An 18077-nucleotide genomic window follows, 5' to 3' on the forward strand; every position below is an offset into this window, starting at 1 on the left:
ACATGCCCCCAACATGATGAAAGGGAGAGTCTCCATTAACCAGATCGAAGTCGCTACGGTGAAGTAGGACGGTTATCCCACACCTTTTTGGCTTCGCCCAGATAGGGACAAAGGTGAATGGGGTGATTACCTTCACATATGAGATGGATGGAATGAAGGTTCATATACGAGATCAAGTGAAAGACTCCACTAGGATTTTACAAGATCTACTCAAAGACTCGACTTGGAACTTTGCTCCAGGGGACCTTGTTTCATTTTTTAATGAGCTTGACACAAGACAAGGAACTCTGCTTAGATTCCTTGTTTCATTTTTTAACGAGCTTGACACAAGACAAGGAACTATGCTCATACTCCTTGTTTCATTTTTTAACGAGGTTGACACAAAACAAGGAACTATCCTCATATTCCTTGTTTTACTTTTTAACGAGCTTGACACAAGACAAGGAACTATGCTCATATTCCTTGTTTCATTTTTTAACGGGCTTGACACAAGACAAGGAACTATCCTCGTGGGAGCTGTTTCATTTTTTTAATGAGGTTGACACAGTAAAAGAATTATCCTCATATCCTTGGTTTTATTTTTTAACGAGGTTGACACAAGACAAGGAACTATCCTCGTGGGAGCTGTTTCATTTTTTAATGAGGTTGACATGGTAAAAGAACTATCCTCATATTCCTTTGTTTCATTTTTTAACGAGGTTGACACAAGACAAGGAACTATCCTCATATTCCTTGTTTCATTTTTTAACAAGGTTGACACAAGACCAAGAACTATCCTCATATTCCTTGATCACGACTCATAAGAGGTCATGACTTTCAAGAGATTCTTGTCAAATGGGAGAATAATGCTCTAGAAGGGATCCATATCAAGAAACCGATATCTGGTTCCAATGCCCTTAGTACATAATGTACAACATCATGGAATTGATCGTCAGTTGATGTAGGCATGGAACAGGTTGCCACATAATTAACCCGTGGCGGGGAAGATACCATTGGTACAAAAGGACCATTTAGGGAAGATGGTTGACTAGAAGCCATATTTGGACTGGGAAATGAAAGCTGGTCAATGGTGACAATTCTGCCTTCATGCAGGAAACACATCACTCGAAAGAGTGTTGAAACAATAGCTCCCATATTATAAACATAGTTGTGCCCAAGAAGCAAATTGTAATCTAAAGGGACTGGGACTGCCATCACATTCAGATAAATGATTTTTCCTCCCAAAGTAATAGGTAACTGACGAAGGATCCCTAATGGTTGACTGGTTCCTTTGTTAAAAGCCAACAAATTCTGGGTAACAGGCACAAGTGGTGGTGAACCAAGCGCTTACCAAGAAGCGGAGGAAAGGATACTCACAGATGAACCTTCATCTATAATAGTGCCAGATACAATCATATTACAAACCTGTACTATGATCTGGAAAGGCACATAAGAAGGAAGACGAAATCCTACCAGTTGATTCCAATCAAAGGAAGTGATCAGATTACATGGAAGGGGTACCGTAGAAACGAAAGAATTAACCCCTTGAGTTATGAGAATGGGAGGATTTTCCTCCTATCTTGATGGAACAGGAGGGTTGCCCCCAAGCTCATTTGAATCTGAAGAAATGAAAAGAACTTGAGTGGTATCATATTCACTCTCTTCGGGAAAGGTACGATTAATTGAAGGTTAAATTGGGTCAACTGTTTCCTTACCTGTTGATTTGGATCAGGTATAGACCCATGGGATTCACTTTTAGAGAGAGTGGGTTTGACCAACGGTTGATTTTGGTCAGTCAATTCATCAACTAATGAAGGATTAAGGGAGAGTCTCCTGTAACCAAATGGAAATCGCTACGGAGAAGTAGGATGGTTATCCAACACTTTTTTGGCTTCATCCAGATAGGGACAAAGGTGAATGGGATGATTCCCTTCACATAACCTACAAGGAAACTTAACTTTACCCTTCTTTCCATGAACTTTACTACCACTAGTTGATGGTGTGTCACTAGCATGATCTCCAGAATTTGTTGACACAGGATGATGTGAACGAGAAGACCATTCTTCTAAGATTTGAGGAATATCAGGACAACTTCGAAGAAGATGGTCTCTCGCACAAAGTTTGCATGGATATCGAACTTTGTGAGGCTTATCGGATGGTTTCTCATCAGAAGTTGCATTCAAAGCAATGGTTTCTTGGTTGCCCCTCTACTGAATTTGCTTCTTCTTCTTCTTCTTCCCTTTCTTCTTCTTCTTAGCCACCTAGTTATTAATACCAATACTTTCACCAGGGGGAGAGGAAGAAGGGGAGGAAGTAACAACTGAGGAAGAAGGGAAAGTGTCAACTTTAGGATCAACTGGAGGTTGATTTTGTCCAGTTGGAGGTGTACTCGCAGAGAAATCATGACATTTTGAACCAAGGAAGCTGAAAACAACCATACTGGTAAGCCAATGATAAATCCCGGTAGGGATAATGTAGCCATATAAGGAGCACCAATATTTCCGAAAAGAGGAAAAGGACTAGGATTCCCATCAAAAGGAATTCCTTAATCGGTGGACTCCGAGTTTGTCGCCATATGTTTCAACCTAAGATCAACTAAGGAGTGAGCGTGGAGGATTTTATCCACAGTCAGTTAATTTTATTTTAATCAAAGTAACATAACAAAACAAAAGAAGGATAATCTAGGAAAAAGGTTTACCAAGCAATTGTGAACTGCATAATACCTCCCTGCGAATCGAGAAGTACGGGCAAGCAATCTCCCTGAATGTTGTGTTCGATGTATCACAGTGTACAAGGCGGCCGACTTGGTTACCTAAGGATGGATAGCAACCTAGTGTTTTCCTCCCATATATACCTGAAAGTACATGGAGGCCTAATCCGTATAAGCATTGTCTAATGCAAAACCGCACATTGGGAGCATTCCCATATACTTTATGTACTGTAACATTGCCCTATATACCTGAAGGTACATGGATGAGCTATGATATAATCACGTACGTGGAATGACGTATCACACTCGGGATGTATTGCAGAAAAATTAGCGACAAATACTTTGTTTTACGACGCCGGAACACGTCTCTAGCCTAGAACCACTAAATGTTTTTTGTTATGTGACAATGCTCCATTAGGTAAATTCAGATAAATTTTAAATTTATCTTCATTAGAATTTATCTTTCAAGTTTCACCACGTGATGTATGTTTACAATTCCTAAAATGCAACTAATATGATAAGCATTATTTTCATTCAATTGAACAATGAAAACCTTAGCTAGTAGGGATAGAGCAATCAGATCTTTGACAAAGAGCAAAGAGCACATCTAATGCAATTTCCCTAGCTATTCCTTTCAAGCATTCACAAACTACAATATGAATGATGCAAGTTTTTCTTTTCGAATCCCTTAATGATATGATGAACAAAAAGGAAACTAATGCACATACAATCAATCAATCTTTTTATAAGAACGAAGACTTTACGATAGTTTAGTTTCGAAGGAAAAGAAGACTTTTACGAAACTTTCTTTCGAACAAAGATTAATCGACTATAATCTAAATTTGACTATAGATCGATAATGACAAAGAAAACACTTAAGAAAAATTAATCAATTAAGTCAAAGTAAGGCTAGCAAAGGAGATATAAACTTGTTCTCTGAGACATGACATTCATTGATCAATCAACAAACAAACAAACAAAGAAAAGTTGGCAAAAACTCATTCCAAAGGTGGGAAACTAACCCTAGGAGGATCAGCACAGCCCTGAATGGGAGACAATGTGCTTCAGAGCATTGTCCCTAAGCCAAGGGTGCTCTGTAGCGCATTGTGTCCCTCACAAGCCTGCGCTGGTGACAATGAGCCATTTCAAAATGCAATTTGACACAATTTTGACCAAATTTTCAAGGCAAAGAGTTGAATTACAATCAATGAACACAAGTAGGGTCTGCAAGGATGTCCTAGGAGGTGGATAAGCTACTAGGAAAGAGGATCTTCCCCAACGGAGTCGCCAATTTGTTTTGGAGAATTTGGTATCTACGGATAAATACTAATTCCCTAGATAAGTAGCCATATCTAGAACAATAGTTTAAAGTATTTTAGTCTTTTCCTATAAGCAATAGATAAGATGAGAAGATGAGAAGACCTACTTGTAGTTCCGCTTTCCTCTTGTCTCCTTTGTATCGATCCTATCGCTCCTTCCCATACTTAACACACTTGAGAAGTACCTGTAAAAACAACAGAAAACAAAGAATCAATCAAAGAAAAATATCTATTGAATATAAGTGAATGGAATCAAATACATTCCACACATATAAGAATTATAAGACAATAAAAACATATGGGAGAAAGGTTCAAACACTTTATTGAATAGAAGAAGGAATTACAACCATTATGTCTGATTCAAAGTCATTCCTCCAGCTTGGATCCCATCCACATCACATCAAAAGCATGACAAACTTGTAACATTACAATACTTGCTTCAAAGCCAATTCTCATAGCAACATTATCTCCTTACAATTCAACATAGTCCAGCCCTTGATCACTTAGATGAGTGGTCAATTTATAGGGAGATGAAGGAGGTTTTGTCATAAATGGTGGTATTGAATGGCCTTCCATACTTAGAATTAGTTCCATGGAGGAAGGGATGAGAGGATGGGATGCATCTTAACTCATTTCTCATCCATTTTTGAGCTCATAGGAGTTGATAAGTGAGGGAACCTTCTAGATGAATCCAAAAGATAAGAATATTCCCCAAACCCTATGTGAATTTCGCTCAAACGTGCCCAACGCAGGTGAAAGGAAACCTAAGTGCTCTGCGTCACCCTAGCATGGACTTAACTACTCTGCAACACACCTTTACATGGGCCTACCTGCCTTGGTCCCTCTAGAGGCCATTTCTGGATGTCTTCAAGCCATGAAACTATCTGGGAAGGAGGCATTCAAAGGGGTGACTTGTTTAGGGCATGTAGCAACTGAAATTAGGGTTTGATGAGCCCTAAAACATCGATTTGGATGATGGGATTGATGTGCCCAAATGGATCTGTAACAAGCACGTTGTAAGGGATAGTCGTCTGTTTTTATCTTAGCTTCAAAATTTGATTCATATTTACAACTCAGTTTTTACCTACATCATTTAGAAAGGTAAGAGCTTTTCATTGAATAACAATCAATCAACCTTAGATCTTCCAAGAAATCAACACTCGACAATTAGAAACATTATTAGTCCTTGTTGCGGGCAAGTCAGGGACTATAGTAATTGGGATGGTGCCCACTAATATTAATTTGAGCTGGTTAAGATTATGAATAACCACTAATATTAATTTGATCTGGTTAAGATTCTGAATAACGAAGGGCTCTCGATATATATTTTCATAGTGAAATATTTTTCACCATGTTATTTGGCCTCTTCCCCAGGCAGGGAGGCCAAAACTATATGTTATTTTCATTTTCTTCCTTTGCATTTTGAATTGCGAAACTAATTCTAACATTAGCTCATTTTCATTAAATGTTTGGGTTATTTAGTTTCTTAGTAAGATATATGTCAGGGGACACGCACACTTCATGCAGCCAAACCACATACCACATGGCAATTGCATGCACTGCCCATGTGCCTATGATGACGCTAGTAGCTATGATGTCAATGGGCATGGTGCTTCTACCTTTTCTTCCATCTCTGTTTCTAGTGGTGGTTTAACCGCTTCAACTGAATTTGCTACTGATGCTTTCATTCGGTCAAATGAAACCATCTCTGCCACTGGTGACTCATACTCTGTAGCTTATGATGAAGGCTTTATCTTCACAGGTGTCTCTGCGATCTACCCAATGCCTTTATATACGTTGCATTCGTAACTAAAATGTGGAGCTTAAAGCCTGTGCCTCTACAATCTAGCTATTTGATCGAGGGAAGTTGGATCACCTGGATGCTCGCCTATCATGTAGAGCTTAAAGCCTCTCAATTGGGCCCTTAGTTGCAGTTCTTTTTATGGGAGCTATGCATATTGAAACACCCATTTGAATGCCCATTGGAGCTCATTGGATTAGAGCAACCGCACCCTTGTACCTCTCAACACCTATACCCATTCATTAGAGGAAACTTTAGCCTAAAAGTGTCCATGAAATTTTCATGTCATAATATGTAAACCAAAATAAAAATCCTTTAAATTTAGAAAGAGGTACATGTAAAAAATTTGGAGGGAAAGGAAGAAAAACTACTTTGTTTTAATTGTATTTTTGGCTTATCTCCTTATAGGATTACTCAAATTTCACGTGTAGACACTCGTTAGATGCAAAATTAAATTCCACATCCAATGAGTACCCATTATGCATACTTTTGAGAGTATCCACATTGGTAAAGATTGCAAATACATTAAAAAAATGTGTCCAACACGCTTTTTAATGTATCTACAATTTTTATCAATGTGGGTCTCCTCAAAAGTATGCGTAATGGGTTCTCGTTGGATACAAAATTTTATTCCGCATCCAACGAGTGTCTACACATAAAATTTGAGTAAACCTATAAGGAGATAAGCCAAAAATATAATTAAAAAGGTAGCTTTCTTCTTTTCCCTCCAAAATTCACAACTCTTATTTTATTATTTTAACTATTATTTTATTATTTTTCCTTACGAGGCCACTTTTAGGCTGAAATTTCCTCTAATGGAACAAAGCACACACACTGTTGCGCCCCTCCAAGCCTATCAGACAGAAAACGAGGCAGCCATGTTTTGAAGACGACTAGTTGTTTGTTCTGTGGTGTTTGTCTACAACGCCCACAGGATGTGTCTCTGCAACCCCTCTTTCTCATGTTGCCAATTGGTTCCTAAATTAATCGGGTAACCTTCTTTTTCGGATTCTCTTGCTTCCACCTTTGTTGTTGCTACAAAGTAAACTTATCATGGATATGGAATAGGCTATGGTATCATGGATATGGAACAGACTATGGTAGCAAAGTAGAGTACATGCTTAGAGAGGCATGAAAATTAGAACAAGAACTATTCACAGGCGCTGCTAGCTCTCAAATTGGGTCATCACTTTAGAATAATAAGTTATCACTATTTAAAAAAATTTGACATGATAGTTTGGTTGTTACAAGTGTCATTATCTGTTAAAAGTAGCACAAGTGGTGAAAAACGAACCACAACGTGGGCCTATTTGCAGACCACTTGTCCAAACCGATGTTATGCATGTGGTACGTCCTAGACTTATTCCTATCGTATCTTTTAGAAGTTTTGAGAAACACGCTTCAAGGTCGAGGTTTAACCACATAACACCAACTTTTTTCTGCTCAGGTGCCCAGATTGATGGGTGTCTATTCTACCAAAGTTGCACTAGAGCTATAGGTTTTATTTCCATTTTGTGAATTTGGAAACATGATATTTTCACATAATATTTTGTAATTATGCAGCAATTATTTTGATTGTAAGATCCCCGCTTTTGATTTAATTCAATCAAATCAAATGAACTTTGATGATTTTTTTAAGAGATTTTAATGATTTTTATCCTTTGATTTTTCATGTCAATTTTTTCCCTATAATTTTAATGTCGAAGAGATCATAAGGTTTTTGATCAGAACCCTTGAGGCGAGATAACTTCCTCCTCCCTACTAGAGCTCACGTCTTTCTATGAAAACTGCATCACTTACATTTTTCTACATTACCACATTGTTTTTCAGTTTCACATATATTTCGAAATATCCAAGGATGATTTACACTAGGCCTCTGTTAATGCTACTTTAACGAGATAATGTCTATAGCAAGATTACTTGTGGAAATATTTAATTCATCCTGTTTCATTCTTCTACAATATTTTGTTTTCTTAAACCACCCTTTCATAGACTTGGACTGTGTGCTTATGTTCTAAAAGCTTGCGTAAAGTAATGACATGGAATAGTGGTCAAAAGATGTAAAGTAACGACTTCTAATAGTGGTCAAAAGATCTCAATCTCTGCATCGATGATTTAGATATTATTTCATGTTATTTACATTCATATTTAGTGTTATTTTTCTCTGTTCTTATATTCAGGATGTGTGTTCTCTTTTTTGGGATGTGTGAAAAAATCCAAGTTTAAAGTTGTAATGCAGGTTGTACTCTTGAGTCCCATTGACACAATTTTGGTCATTCCTAGACATTAAAAAGATTCAATTTCAATGTGGTGTTGTCATAAAACACAATTCATTATATTTCACTTCGGCTTTTATTACACCCTCACTTCTGCAATCGCCATTGTAGGGATTCATTTTTGAATTTTGATGACTAGAGCAAGTCCATCAAAATAGTTCACAATGAAAAAATTTGAGGACATATGTTATATACTCAAAACGTGATAATTACGACAATATTTTTGAAGCTCGCTCAAACTTGGAGAATTTATCAGTGAAAGAATCGAATCGCATTGGAAATAGTGTTCTAGCATTTCATATATGGCAAGAGCTTGCAGGACACCTAGGGACTGCGATACAACGATCCTGGCGATGGGTATGCTTTTATTTACTTTTGGTTGTTTGTTTCTTGCTTTGCAGGAATGTGAACTATATACATTTAATACATGTAGGTTCTCGCTTCTGATCCATTGCAGGATCACATTATCAAATAAATGTTTGTTCATTACCAGAGCCAAAAAGAGAGAGAGTGTGTTGCGTGCTCCATGTCATACTAGTGCAAAAGACTAGTTGATACTAGTGTGCGAAGACAACCTGATGTAATTTTCTTTTGATATCAGACTCTGGAGCAATGAGTCTTATATTTATGTTGTTTGATTGTTTCTTTGGAATGCTTTGTAAGATATTGGTTTGATGTCTTTCTCCATAATTTTATAGGATGTTTTTAAAATTTGCTTTAGCTTTCTTACATAAATTCAAGTGTCCTTCAATGACATTGTCAAAAAGGCTTCCGCTACCCTACATAAATTAGGTGTCCTTCTCTGCCACTTTTCATCTTTTGAAAGAGAAAATATGGTTATCAATATGTTGTTGACTATTTTCCATCCCAAAGAGGGTTTCAAAATCCTTGAAAGTTCCTTGTATATGATATCTGGGTGGGCAACGAGTTGTATGCTCAGGGATGTCTTCAAACCTATTGTGTATGCCTATTTGTAACTCGGGTCTTCACACCTATTGTGTATGCCTATTTGTAACTGGGGTTTTCGTACCCTGTACAAATAAGTCTACAACACATTTTTCCTAGTGCAATGTATTGTTGCCATATATAGTGAGTAAATACTGAAAGTGTATGAATTTTTATAATTGAATTCCTCTGGTTCTCAGAACATTTTTCTATGATTTTTTTACAGGGGTAATGAGAAATGTCTTGCTTGTATCATACAACAATAGCTAAAAGTATTGTTTGTTTTTTCCACCGATAATATGCATGGTCACATAAATGACAAATGTTTCTAATGCAAGTACTTTCTTTCCTAGTGCGATGTATTGTTACCCTATATAGTGATTAAACATTGAAAGTGTATGCAATTTTTTGTTTAGGTAATTGTAACTACTATACTTTCGATGATTCTTCTCTTGGGTCGAGAATTGAATTCCTCTGGTTCTCAGATCATTTTTCTGTGATTTTTTACAGGGGTAATGAGAAATGAGAAATGCCTTGCTTGTATCATACAACAATAGCTAAAAGTATGGCTTGTTTTTTCCACTGGCAATATGCATCATGAGTCAAATGAAAAATGATTGTAATGAAGATACTTCTCTATTCATCAATCCTATAGATTTTTTCTTTCCATGTTGTGCATTTGTATATTCTGGGCCACTTATCCAAAGTTGTATGTATTTTTTTCAAATGACACAAATTCAAGTGGATTGACAATGTAGAATGAATATGGAATGCAGAGCTTTTATTGTAGCTATTGTAATCATTTTCTCTGTTTCCAGTAATTTAAAAAGAAACCAAAGTTAATTGCTAGTATATTTTCGCTCCCTCCTATTCACTATTTAGCAGGTTATGGGGTCCTGAAATCGAAATCATAGTTGTTGTTATTCCTCTTCTGGCTAAATCTTCCAGAAACCTTTTCAGTTCATTGTAAAAATTATCCTAAATCCATCCAATATTGTCATCTTAGATAGATTCACAAGCTTCTTTTCTCTCTCATACTTCTTCAACAATGAAATCTCCCAATATCAGAACCTATGAAAAATTGAAAATGCATTTCTTAAGTAATTTTTTCCAGTACATTAGTGTCACAAAATTCTAAGTTAACTCCCTGCCTAGCTAATGGGTGCACAATATGAGCTACATCACCCACAATGACAACATGATTTGATGTATGATCACTTGCATCACAAAGGAAAATTATGACATATGTGCAATCAAGAAGCCAATTACTTTGGGTGAAGTCTGGAAAGGCTCTAATATTGAGGACACTAACTAGCCTGTAAGCCATTTTAATCTTCGATGTTGTCCATAATTGTGCTCTAAAGCATTGTTTACTGATTTTATAACATCCTTGAGAGTCATTCTTTAAGCTCAAATGTTTTTTCCCAAATAATGAACCACACAACATTGAAGAATTCCTTCCCATATGAAGAAGAACAAGAGGACCACCTGGGAAAAACCTTTTCCATGCTATTTGTTTTTTAGTTTGGCTGATCGCTGATAACATTTTCCATGCAACCATTCTTGTTATATAAATATTTAGTGGTTGATAACATTATTTTATAAACATTTATTCATTTATATATCACATACGTATCTTTAGCCACAGAAAATTTATTGGGATATTCTATAAATGTTTATCCATTTATATAATGAATTTCTGTATTTCTGTGACGGAAAGCCTTCCAATATAATATCATAAAAATCTTGATTTAAAATTATAAAAATAAAATAAATAATTTAATAAAAAATAAAATAAAATAAATTAGTAATTTATTTTTACATTTACAAATTTAATTAAAAAATTATTATTATTTAAAACTTTCACGAATATTTATTATCATACAAAACATAAAAAGATAGGTATATGCAAATTTGATTACTAATTTAAAATTGAAATAATTTAAATGAAATTGTATCATTGAATTTATATACACTTTCTTTTTCTTTTCTTTTTTCTTTTTTATTTTATTTTATTTTTTATCTTTTAAGATTATTTTTATTTTTCTTAAATTTTATCATTTCTCCAAATTCAATAAAGTGAAATAAAATAAAGTTGTGCCTGCAATATATTGTCTTATGAGTCTCACTCGCACAACCTGTCCTATGAGTCAAGTCTCACTAGCACAACTGGTGGAGGATGGCCTCACAACTCAGGATCAAACCTCATGGGGGGTAGTTGTGCCCTGTCCTAGGGAAGGAGACATGCTAGCCATGTGCTAGGGAGAGGAGATATGCTAAAAAATCCAGTTAGCTAAGGGATGATGTGGCCCAGATGAGGTGCAATCTCCGGGTGATTTTGAGAGTTTATATGCCCCTGGGTTGTGGCTTCATCAATCCTGGAAGATCACAAACAACTTTAGTGTCCTATTAGCTATAATCTATCTGTTATATGTTTCTGAGATTTTTACTGTATATTTTTTTGGTGTAATTTGGGTGGAAGGTCACAAACAACTTTAGTGTCCTATTAGCTATAATCTAAATGTTATATGTTTCCTGTATATTTTTTGGTGTAATTTGGGAGGGATTTATTGGAATCACAAATTTAAGTTGTGATCTCTTCAATATGAGTGTCCCCTAATTTTTTCAAAGAATTATTGAAAAATTTCATGAATATTTATTATTACACTGAAACATAAAAAGATAGGCATATGCAATTATATTACAAATTTAAAACTGAAATAATTTAAATGAAATTGTTTTTTTTGAACTTATATACCTTCTGTGATTCATATTGAATAATTAAGAAAAATACTTTCCATAGTAATCACATAAGAAAAGTTTTGCACGTTTGGCATCTCTTTTAATATTATTTTTAAATTTTCTACATATCATCATTTATCCAAATCCAATATAGCTAAATCTGTACAATATAGTGTCCTATTTGCTATAAACTATTTGTGATATGTTTTGGAGAGCATATTTTTTTGTTTAATTTGGCAAGAATTTGTTGGAATCACAAATTTAATTTGTGAACTCTTCAATCTCATGTCCGAGAGATTTTTCAAAGAATTATTTAAAAATTTCATGAATACTTATTATTACAGTGAAACATAAAAAAAAAATAGATATATGCAGTTTTACTACTAATTTAAAATTGAAACAATTTAAATGAAATTGTATTTCATAACACTTGTATACTTTTTTGAGATCTCTTTTAATATTATTTTTATTTTTTCTACACGTCATAATTTCTCCAAATCCAATATAGTGAAATAAAATAAAATTGTGCGCTATATAGTGTCTTATTAGCTATAATTTATTTGTGATATGCTATTTTTTCAATTCCAATATAGTGAAATAAAATAAAGTTGTGCTTACAATATAGTGTGTCTTATTAGCTATAATCTATTTGTAATATGTTTTGGAGATTTTCTCTGTAAATTTTTTGGTTTAATTCAAGAATTTGTTGGAATCACTAGTTTAAGTTGTGAATTCTTGAATGTCCCAGATTTTCAAAGAAATATTTATTATTACACTAAAAAATTAAAAAATAGGCATGTTCAATTTTACTACTAATTTATAATTTAAATGAAATTGTATTTCTTAACTTATATATACTTTTTTGGTATGTTTTTCAATATTATTTTTATTTTTTCTTTACATCATCATTCCTCCAAATCCAATATAGTGAAATAAAATAAAGTTATGCATGCAATATAGTGTCTTATTAGTTATAATCTATATCTCTATATATTTTTTCGTCTCATTTGACAGGAATTTGTTAGAATCACAAGTTTAAGTTGTGAACTCTTGAATCTAACTATCCCTGAGCTTTTTCAAAGTGTTGAATCTATATAGAGTCAAAAACAAATTTAAAAGTTACAACAAAGATCAAGATTTAACTCAAAATTTTCATCAAATTCCAGCCAAAAACTCCCAAAATTATAATGGTAAACAACATTGGCATACAACAAGAATATTCTTGTTCAAAAGCAAGAATGTCCAACACCTACTCAGCTTTCAATGCTATGGGAGGGAATGACAACCAAGAATGTCCACCACCTATTCAGCATTCAATGCTACCTTAGGGGCTGAAAACCAATATTTACAGTGCCATTAACCCATTAATAAGCGACATTGTATATGCCCACAACTGAAACCAATATTTAAGGTGTCATTGACCATTAATAAACCACACTGGATATGCCTACCTCTTGATAATATACTTGCCACCTGGATACCAACAACCAACATATACAACTCCGCCTGTATTTATAAATTAATATCACCTATTAATAAATCAATAGCACAGTAAATATTACTAGATGATACAGTTCCCCAAATTTGAAAGCTTTCCAGGCTTTTTAAATTCGATAATTTATTGAAAACTTTCTAATCTAACCATCCTTATACCATTAACCTCATTAATCAATGTACAGCACAGTAGATAGACACGCTATTCATCATTGTCACGACTCACGCTGCCGACCTAATGTGTCATTTACAAAAAATAGGGAGAGCAACCGGTAAAAATGAGCAGACGCCTTCAGACGTAGATGATCAATATCGAGCAGGCCTGGAATTTCAAATTCTTTCTGTCCGTTAAATGAAAATTTGATAACATTTTTTCATTTTTCATGCGTTTTATTTTACATTCTACACAAATTTGTAACGGTCAAACTTCTTTATTTGAAAATTATCTTTCAACTACTATAGTATAAATATTGGGAGAAAAACTATTATACTGAAATGATGGCCTTTGTCTTCTTTTAGAGATAGCCCTGGGAAAATGAGTGAGTTTCAACATATATCGGATTCTTCATTGGTTATTCAATCTTCTTTTAGAGATAGTCGTGGGAAAATGAGTGAGTTTGGACATATATAGGATTCTTCCTTGGTTATTCAATAAATGAAAGGGAAGATACAAATTCACTAGGTTCTATTGAAAGATTTGGTAAATCAGTGAAACGAGGCATCAGATATTTGAGACAATATCATTCACTCATTTAATCGTGAAACAATATCTTGGTTCCGCTAAATGAACAATTTGGGAAGACTATATCTCATACCTTGATACAATTAGGTATTTTATCTTTTGATTTGATTTCTAGTTTTGATGAGTTATTTTCACTAATTTTTTATTGTCTAATGATAATATATATTCCTTATAACTAGAATTGCCATGAGATTTATATTATGGGGGTTTATTTTGGGAGGAAAGTTTCTAGAGTGGACTGTAGGACTCATGTAATCATGAAACTATTATGGGGGCTTATTTTGGGAGGAAAGTTTCTAGAGTGGACTGTAGGACTCATGTAATCATGAAACAATATCTTGGTTCTGGTGGATGAACTATTTTGGAAGACTCTATATCTGGAACTTTGATACAATCAAGGCATTCTATCTTTTGATTTGATGTCTAGTTTTGATGAGTCATTTTCACTAATTTCTTATTTTCTAATTATAATATATATTCCTTGTAACTCAAAACTGCCATGAGATTTATATTATTTTCTAATTATAATATACATTCCTGATACCTCAAAACTGCCATGAGATTTATGGGGGCTTATTTTTATATTATAGGGGCTTATTTGGGGAGGAAAGCTTCTAGGGTGGGCTTTTTTATTTTTGTGATCCACTTGTATTCAGGGCAAAATATTAGTCTTTTTACTTTCAGCTACCTTTGTACTTGTGCTTAAAGCACATTAGGCATGTGATTTCTAGATGTGATTTCTATTCTTTTTTTAATAGAAATTGCAATTTTTTCCACAAGGAGATTTGAAAAAAACAACTATATAGAACTTTAGCATATAGCTTCCACTTGATACCAGAAAATATATAACTATCACCATGCCCTCTTTTACTGATTAGGACATGTAGCAGCATTCGATATGCATTCCTATATTATCTGTAAATATATCATAACATTTAAAATCCCTCATTGTATTATTTGGAAAAAAATGTTGTTTATTATGAACAGTGAAAGCAAAAAGAAGAAAAAAGACTATGTAGAGAATCTTCAATAGATATGCAAACCTAACTAAAATGAGTTGCCATGAGCCATTAAAAAATAAATTTCCATAATAACAGATAAAATGAATCAATAGAAATTGTGTCGAAAGACTATTGACATTCTTGACAATTACTACAAACTAATTCCAATTTATTTTCCTCAAACATAAGTTGCAAAATAAAATACTAACCATAAATTAAACCCTTAATACAACATAACAATCCATAACTTCAATCACGGTAAAGGTGCTCCAAAAACTAAATATACCTCAACATACAACCTAATGAGTGATTTATACTGTGACAAGGCCAACCAAATGAAGGAGATTGGTGAAGCTATAAAGGCCCAACACGTTCAAGTGGCTACTTTATACGGAAAAGGAATGTCAAATCCTTGGGCAGTTATCACCTAGGCTTCTCTACATCAATCGATTTAATTCAATGTAGTTATATCTTAAAAGATTGTATGTTCGGTTGTGGTTAAACAAGAAGTTGGGGCACTTGCAGTGAATGGGCTAATTTACGAGGACATGAGTGAAATTCTTGATGATTTTGATGGGATGAATACCCCTTAATTGTCATAGCATTGAACAAAACATTGTATTCCCTGAGATAAAAAACAATTTAATTCAAATAAAATAAAATAAAATAAAATAATTGAAAATAAAAACTAATTTCACAAATAAAATTAAAACCATTTCCCAAAAATAACTGAGTAACTTGAAACTGCTTCTCCAATTTGCTTTAAACAAAATCCGCATGTTAATAAGTTTATAAACATAGATTGAAAAACCAGGCTATAGGCAATGAAAGCGAAATTTCAAATTCTGAGAGACAAACCAAAAGACCATGGAACAACAATTCAAATTATGATGGGTAGTGGTCAAATTTAATACTTTACTAGGTTATCGACGGTTCAAATCTTATTAGGAATACACTAGGCCTCCAAGAGAATGACATAGGATAAAAGAACAAAACAAAATTCAGGGGCACATAGCCCAACGTTTTTTTTCGAATTTTTTAAAAAACTAAAAGAGAATAATCCATGAAGTGTTAGAGAGAAATAAAAACAAGTGACCTTTGATCCAATAGAGAAGCTTATTCTTGGTTCCCCTGAGGAAGGCCTCTATTCAACCCTGATGTTATTATGGAGTAAATGCTTCCCAGGGGGCAACTTAGTCGCAGCGAGTTGCTGCTTCTGTTTGAATGGATTGTCTGCAAAACATTTACAAAATTCTGAATGCTATTCACAGTTATAGCAGCAAAGAGCTAAATAAGTAGGGATAAGAAACAAGACCTCCCAGTGAATGCAGATGATGGAGCTACCACCATGATCACTATTATGCTAGTTTCAACAGGTGGGAATAGTAAGTCTTTGTTAGTATGGCCGAATTTGAATACAACTCATGTGATAGTATGGGTGGATTTGTTTGGAAAAAGCGGTCTAGCCTGTAGGTATCCCGCTCTCTCAATAAAGTCAAGAAAAATATCAAATGTTCATGACTCATAATCAATGGATAATTAATGCAGCCGTCATATGATAAGTGACTATCAACCAATTAATTGAAATGCCGAGGAAGGTTGTAAGTTGACAACTGGGTAATCACTCGTACGAATAATTGGTTTGAACAGCTCAGGCTCGTTATTTTTAAATTACAAGGGCCGCCTTAACACTTCTTCATGACGTTACACTATTCTCTGACCAACTACATGTTTTGACGAATTCAAAAAAATACCGTGCTTGAAGTTTGAAGTCGAACTCTATCGTCGAGTGTCCCATCCATTCATAATTTCACATTGCTTGTAACTTTAGGTAGGATGGAGGTATCATAAATTTTTAAGGTTTACATTCGAAATCAAACATCAAAATGACGGGATGAAGAGGTATAACACAAGTCAAATATGACGTGAAAAAACTTACAACAACCGTCAAATACGTCTTGGAATGCATAATACGTCTTACAAGACGTCAAATTCCAAGCCTGGACTAGCGAGTAATGGAATGGAACAAAATACGAAAAGGGCAGTCACCGTCAGAAGAGTTGGCCAACACCTCCGAAACCTTTGATGTACGGTTATGGCTGCGTTTCATATTTGCAATTGCAGGCGAAGGACAATCTCGGAATTCGGTGTCTTACAACTCAACTCAGACGTATACCTACAGAGTACTCTTACAACTCAGACGTATACTTACACAGTAGTCTAACCATAATAATAGACGTAGACTTTGAAGAAAACCATAATAAAATTCATGTGAAATATAACTTTCTTTGTAAAATTATAACCCGGATAGACAACGCCCCTATCTACCCTTTCCTCCTGCAGTTCCATTTCAGTTCAGGTTGCGCTGACCACTGCGAACAGGTCTGGAATTTGATATTTCACTAAATGTTTTTTTTTTATTTATCTGAAACCTAATAAAAAATTTGAAACATCACTTTTGAGTAGTAAAATAAAGATGAAATTGTAATATAGTTTGATATTAACTTGAAAGCAGGTATACTCTCGTAAATTAAATTTTGCAGTTAGAACCAGTGTAGTATAGGGATGACTCAAGTTTGATTGAAAAATAATGAATATTATGTTAGGATTTTGATAAAATTTGGGTTTTTTTTAGTATTGAAATGTAATGATTTATATGAGGACACTAACCGAAATCAGTTTAGAGAGAGAAATGATTTTAGAGTTATGGCTTGCAATATCTAATTTTGCAGTTAGAACCAGTGTAGTATAGGGATGACTCAAGTTTGTTGGAAAAATAATGAATATTATGTTAGGATTTTGATAAAATTTGGATTTTTTTTAGCATTGAAATGCAATGATTTATATGAAGACACTAACCCAAATCAGTTTAGAGAGAGAAATGATTTTAGAGTTATAGCTTGCACTATCTAATTTTGCAGTTAGAACCAGTGTAGTATAGGGATGACTCAAGTTTGTTTGAAAAATAATGAATATTATGTCAGGATTTTGATAAAATTTGGATTTTTTTAATATTGGAATGCAATGATTTATATGCGGATACTAACCCAAATCAGTTTAGAGAAAGA

This window comes from Pinus tabuliformis, chromosome 4_1, assembly GCF_031772625.1.
Source record: "Pinus tabuliformis cultivar Carrire ecotype Pingquan chromosome 4_1, CPIR1, whole genome shotgun sequence".
In the NCBI taxonomy this organism is placed as follows: Eukaryota; Viridiplantae; Streptophyta; class Pinopsida; order Pinales; family Pinaceae; genus Pinus; species Pinus tabuliformis.